The sequence below is a fragment of the Helianthus annuus genome, chromosome 12, assembly GCF_002127325.2.
Source record: "Helianthus annuus cultivar XRQ/B chromosome 12, HanXRQr2.0-SUNRISE, whole genome shotgun sequence".
NCBI lineage: Eukaryota > Viridiplantae > Streptophyta > Magnoliopsida > Asterales > Asteraceae > Helianthus > Helianthus annuus.
The window spans coordinates 120700296-120707052 of NC_035444.2; the positions used below are offsets into that span (position 1 = coordinate 120700296).

Genomic DNA, 6757 nt, shown 5'->3' on the forward strand with positions numbered 1-6757 from the left:
CAAGAATGTTCAACCTCTGGTGCAAGAGGTTGATTTCTTGAAAACTGTTTTCCAGCCCCACTGTAAGATAATTTATACGGTCTATTAGGACCTCCTCTACCGATGTCATCTCATCAAGAGCTTCACGTAATGCCATCACGTAGCGTATGAGAGTTGCTTCGATTGAAGACCTCCGTTCTCTTCAACTGTTTCTGGAATGTGCTGACGAAGTTCCACTGTTTTGGCTCGACATTCTACTGAAAAGAGTTCATTTTAATGAAACAGTAACCTCGGACTCGGCCCCGTGCTCAATGAGCACGGCCCCGTGTTCACCTGTCTGCAGATTTTTGGAATAAGGAATCTTGGAGTTTTAAATTATTTTTATAACAATTAAAGCATTTTTAAGCAGAAATAAAACAATGTTGTAGCACTTATTTTTAACAAGATTCCTTGAATAAAAATCTAACAAATATCACAACAAAGCTTGAACCATGTTAATTTCAAGCTTTAATGGAGGTGTTTTGAGGTGAAAATGAAGAAGAAGGCAATAGACAAAAGTAGAAAAGACAAGATGGTTGTTGGGAACCTTCTTTAGAATATACCTAGGATGGTATATGTGAAGATCCACAAAATCTCTGTCTTTTGGAGTGGTCCAAATGTGTAGGAATCTTGGTTGCATTTATAGAAAACGACAGCAAGCTGCACACGGCCCCGTGTCGGCTGGACACGGCCCCATGTGCAGACAAAATCCTGACACATTTTGTCTGTATTCTGACATAAAGTCAGACGGGAATCTTTTGGTGGACACTGGGGCGTGCTGACCTGGACACGGCCCCGTGTCTAGAGGCTGTTTATGAAGTTTCGTCTATTTTTAAGGAATTTGTCCGGATCGGGTGGTTCCTTACTGGACGGAACAACACTGAAGTGCCTGAGATACCTTAATTGCTCTAGATTAAGACGAGAATGCAAGAGGTTATCGGTAAGGGTGATTCCTATGCTAAATGTAGATGGACAAGTCCAACCCTTTCCCGGGCTCTCGTTAAAGAAGGTGTATGTCGAATCGCTCAGGTCTATGTATGCATCGAAGGAAGTCGATGGGGAGTCCTTCACGGCACAATCGACACAGGGACGACTATCGCTCAAGTCTTCGCAAGAGTTAGAGGTGATATCGGGGATAACGAAGTTGTTTTTATTCGAATGTGATCTCAATAATTCTTCTTGGATATCGTCTTGAGGTGAATTAATGATATCCATCTCAAGTTCTTTTACCCAATTAAGAATTAGATCTTCCATTTGAAATAATTCATCAAGAAGCATTTCTCCTAGAAGGGTCGATTGAGAGCATTCGAGGGAGAGATAGGGATTATTTTTACTTTCGCCCCTCTTAAGGCTACAGGAAAACAATGGATCTGTATAGTGGGGCTTATAATTTAAAAAATAACATTCTAAATCTTCATGATTGCCACCACATATTTGACACCATGTACCATAAGAGGGCCGATAGTAAAAAAAATCAGTATCGCTCATGTTTGTGTCAGAAATTACCAACCATCGGGATCTTACGGTTCTGTTTTCAGTATCTGATACTTGGGAACGGGGCGTGTTGATTGGGCACGGCCCTGTGTTCAGCTACGGTCTGACTTAAAACAGGATTGCAAGTACCAATGATTAGGCACAGGGCATGTTCAGCGGGCACGGCCCGTGCTGAGTCCTGCAGAAGCTGAAAATTTACGAAAAATCCCAAAAAAACAGAAAAATAAGAAAAAACGATTAGGCCGTTGATTCCTAACTTTCTTAAAATCCTTGTGTCCCTGGCAACGGCGCCAAAAACTTGATGTGCGTGCGGTGTGATATATTTTTATGTATATTTTTAGCCCTTTTTAACACATTAGTCAAGTTTTAAATTTATAAAACACGATATTTTACTAACACCAAACACACATATGGGCAAGTGCACCCATCGTGAGCGTAGTACAGTGTTGGTAAGATACCGAGGTCGTCCAAGGACACAAGAGCTTTTAGTACCGGTTTATCCTCAACGTCTACTCAAATCAAAATTTTAGAAAAAGGTTTAAAACATAAAAATAAAAACTAAAAATGCTGAAAATAAAAATAAAAGTAAAAGCAGATAGACAAGATGAATCACTTGGATCCGACTCGCCTTTAGTGTAACCTTTGATTATTCCGCACTTTTGCACTTTTTAAGAGATTATCTTAGTTATAGTAGTAGGCCCCTCTTTTGAAGGTGACGTTACCCTCAACCCAGTAGTTTGAGTCAACAAGGATACAATCCTAAAGGGTTGGATTATTAAAAGATAATTAATTAAGTTATTAATGTGTAATGTGGTAGGCCCCTCTTTTGAAGGTGACGTTACCCTCGGCTAAGTAGTTTGAGTCAGCAGGGATACAATCCTAAGTAGCCGGGTTAATGTTTTAATAGTAGTTTACATATGAGGGGATAAAGAAATTCAGACCCCCGCCATCCAATACCAGTGGGTATTGAAGGAGGTCCTACTAACCTTGACCCAGGTCCTTGCAGAATCTATACACTGAACAAGGCAAGACTCTTACCAAACCATTTCCTTAACCCCCGAACAGGTAGCCAACATCTTCCTACTATAATAAAGCAAAAGGTTTCTATCCTAGGTGTCATCACCACAAGCAACCCCCATAATCTCTGTCCTATGTGTCAAGCTCTCCCCTCTTCTAATCCTATGTGTCATTTTCTGGTTTTTTTGTTTTTTTTTATAAAACCTAACTCAGATTTGAAATATACCCGTCACTTCCTTCCCTCTGCTCTATCTCTTTATAGATCCATGTTCTGCTTTTAAATTTTGAAAAGAGAGAGAAAGAGAGTTTTGAGAACCCATCTCTTGTAACATCCCTTTCTCTCTCTGCAATACACACAAAATGTCAAAAAAAACCCAGTACGCCCCCATGTTCTCCTGATTTTGAATTTTGAAAGAGAGGTTTTGAATTTCAAATCTCCACTCTCTCCCTCAATTCATTACTCCTTCATCTTTCACGCCTCTCTCATCTCTCTTCTTTTCTTTCTATTGTATTGAACACCAATTTAAAGAAATCTACAGACATTCCATTTCAAAATTAGGAGAAATTTTTAAGCATAGTGTACCCTAATTTCATTGCAAAGTGAAAATAGAGAGAGAATGAAACATCATCTTACCACCCTATGTTGAGGAATTAAGAAACAGACAATGTGGCTTCCGAAGAGCAAAGGTGGTGTCCAAGACAGAGACCCGTTGCCGCGGAAGGGAGCCTCTTTGGTCGGGGTGGCGATAGACAAAGACAAATACAGCCCGCACGCTCTCAAATGGTCCATTGAACATCTTCTTATCTGTGGCCAAACCGTTGTCCTCATTCATTTCATTCGAAAAAACCTCTTCTGCAGGCAATCCATAGGGTGGTAAGATGATGTTTCATACACTTAAATTCTTCGACAGACGTTCCCTCTCTCACTCTCAATTTCGATTTCAAATTTCAAAGTTCTTTATGTTCTCTCTCAAATTCCGGCAGCGGCTGTAATGGTGTTTTGGGCGGTATTCTGGTGGTTGAAGAAATCAGGTTCGTGAATTTGTAATATTTAATATTCAGTTTCTGTATTCACTTAGATGTTGAGTAGGCCTAATTTGTAAGATGGTATCATTGTTTTGCTTACATACCGATAGTATTAGAGTAGACTACTTTTGCCCATTTTAGTCCATTTGATAGTATTTGTTTTATATGTAACATTTCTAAAACAATGTTGAGTAAGTTTTAGGTTATTATGTTAAGTCGATTATAGTTTTTTAAGATGATTTATGTTTTGAAAAACTTTGTACATCAAGATCTTGCTTTTGCCAATGTTCTGATTAGTTATTCGGATTTGGTTTGGGATTTTGAAGATAGATAAACTTTTAATCTATTAGAGCGGTAGGAAGACACATACTTTTTTATTCAAAGTTATTTGTCTATCCATGGTCGATAATTGTCACATTTAGCAAGTATAATCTTTTTTGAAATGATAATACTAGCATAGATTTGGACCAACTGATGCATGTTTGTCAAATTCTAATACAATTATCCAGACCAGTTTCCTCATTTGTGTTGGCACATTAATGCACCTCACCTGTTCGATACAATGTCTGAACCATGATGATCAATTAACAACCAAAACTAACCCATCTAATCAAACTGGGTATACAGAACCAGAATCATTTCAAGTTGAGAATAGTCTATAATTCGATTCTCCATTAGCTCACATTATTAGTGATGTCAAGTGTAGTTGTAGAGAGCTTTCTTTTTAAGTTGAATAAAGTCGAACCACTTGGAAGATTGTGTGTTTATAAGTTATAACAGCAGCAAAACTGATAATTGAAAAGAAAAGGTTTTATTTTAACTTAAAGGCATTTCAATCTCCATGGTTGATACTTAAAAATGCTATTAGAACCAAAATAATTGTTTGAATTATAGATACAGTGTTTCTGAAAAAAAAAAAACTACTAATAATTTATAAAATATAATCAATGCTAGAAAGTTAGTGTTGATTCTTTTTATTATTTAGCACTTTGTTTAATTATAAGTTAAGTATTTGATTGAAACATTTTCACTCAATTAGTTGTTAGCCCAAATAGAGATTATTCAGAACCCTATGAAACATCATTTTTTTGTTTTGTTTTTTTTTTTTTTTTTTGTGTGTGTCAGTATATTGTGTTGATTGAAACTAGAACTTCATCATTGGTAGCAAAAGTTTCAAATGTCCATTTAGGTCTAGAAAGTCGAGGCAAGAGGTGAGGGCTTCACGGACGTAAGGTGTTGCTCCGTGTACCACCAAATAAGCTTTTGTACAACCAGAAGCCGCATCTTATCTTTTTTACATGCCAGCCTTTTCGTCAAGAAAACCATTTAATAATTTCCCTCATTTGGTTGGTTGTTTTTACATATAAGGCTCCTACATACCCTGGTTTTGACCAATTATGACCTACGTCAAGTTTGGACACTTTAACTCCTTAATATCAACCGCGTTGTGGAGATCCTAAAACCGTGCTAAGGACTTGGTGGTCCAGGCCTCAGTCTACTACTCTTACAAAAAAAACTTGCGTGATCCATTAAATAGATTTGCAACAAATCTGAAGTAAGTTGCATATAGTGTTGTGAGAGAGAACGTGTCATTCATGTCTATTCTATATTTTCGTACGTCCTGTAAGTTTTTTTATAATTTTTTTTGAACATGTCTATTTTTTTCCATGTAATAATATAGAAAACGTTGCATTGGTTATGAAGTGGTAGTTTAATTATCTCTTTCTGGTTTGCTTCTTGCTGATTGGGGTGTGTAACGGGTCAAAATGGGTTTGTAGTAAAATGTTCGGGTCAATACGGGTCGTTTTTTTTTTTGAAAAAAAAAAAACCCTATCACTTTGGTTCGATGGCACCGGTCGTTTGAAAAATAAAACTATGTTGTTTTGATTTATTTACATCTTACACTTAAACCTATTATATCATAAGTTAGTAGGAAATATAATATTAAACTGAACCAAACACAAAAAAAAGTAGCAGTAAACCGAACTTAAATTAGATTTTTAAGGATTAGGCTCCGTTCATTTGCCTTAATTTCCTTCATGTAGTGCGTCTGGTCTTCATCTTATCATAGATGTAGACGTATGTCCCTCTTTTCGGTTCATTATTTTATGTCATTGTTGGTATTTGTTTTTAAAATGGCGTTTTGGTTTTCTACCAAAGGTTGCAAGACACTTTAACCGAATATATTTAGGTTATTAAATCTTGAAGGGTTGTCATTTTGTCCTTTCTTGTAGTATTTCAGTCGACCTTAGTCCATGTGTAATGATGAAAATGGATTGAAGTCAAGGATATGATACTTGCAAAGTTTAATGTTTAAAGGCTTTTTTAAGGTGTTATGAAGCTTGAAGCTACAATGTTAAAGACTGCCAGAAGTGATCATGCATGTACTCCCAAACAATTGCACATCAATGAAAAAGTTGCTAATCTTGAAAAGACACATGGTGGATGATGTCCCCATTGAGGTGAGATATATTCTTCATATCCCATGAAAAGTGTTTGTGACCTGTTTTAAACAATTACATAATCCGCTAGACCAAGTTGTTTTTCCGAGTTCCTACAAATTGTTACATATTTGCAGGTTATTGGTGATGTTCTTAGAGTTTGACAAATCCTCACCAACTACCACTTGAAAAGGTGAGATTTTTTTAACAAATTTATCTCTTTATATTTATTTTCTATCCATCAGGTTGATAATTTTTCGGTTTTTAGGACCAATAGAAAGATCCAAATCATTTCTCTTGAAGAAGTGGGTCAAACCCACAACGTTCTTTTTATATTTACTTTGTGTTTAATTAATTGGCACAAACATGATGTGTATTGTTGTATTTATGATGTGTAGTTAATTGATTTTTTAATATGATTTTTAAAAAGTAGATTGTTACATTGAGAATTAAAATTTTAAATTATATTGGAATGGAATAATTTAAGAGGTTTCTATATTGTGAATCCACTTACATAAAATATTATACGAATAATAAAACTAACAAAAATACTATATATTAGATGTGATCTTTCAATCTCCAATATCAACCGACCTGACAATATACTGATCTATTAGCTTTGTGACTTAAAACTATTATTTGATCAAAGGTTACCTTACTTTAATGTTTATATATATATATAGAGAGAGGGGGGTGTAAAATACAATAAAGCTTAACGTACATCACGTACGACAACGTGCGTGATTATGTTTTATAACATG

At 36.0% G+C, this 6757-nt stretch overlaps 1 long non-coding RNA gene across 2 annotated transcripts; it reads left to right on the top strand.

Moving 5' to 3' along the window:
* The first annotated feature begins 2759 nt into the window (after positions 1–2759).
* Positions 2760–6492, top strand: LOC110895818. 2 transcript variants are annotated; one of them, XR_002567397.2, is made up of 4 exons: positions 2760–3561; positions 5886–6017; positions 6134–6189; positions 6265–6492. It is a non-coding gene; the product is annotated as an uncharacterized LOC110895818 (long non-coding RNA). The 2 variants fall into 2 exon arrangements; XR_002567396.2 differs by having other exon boundaries at positions 2764–3561; positions 6134–6492.
* The last annotated feature ends 265 nt before the right edge of the window (positions 6493–6757 follow it).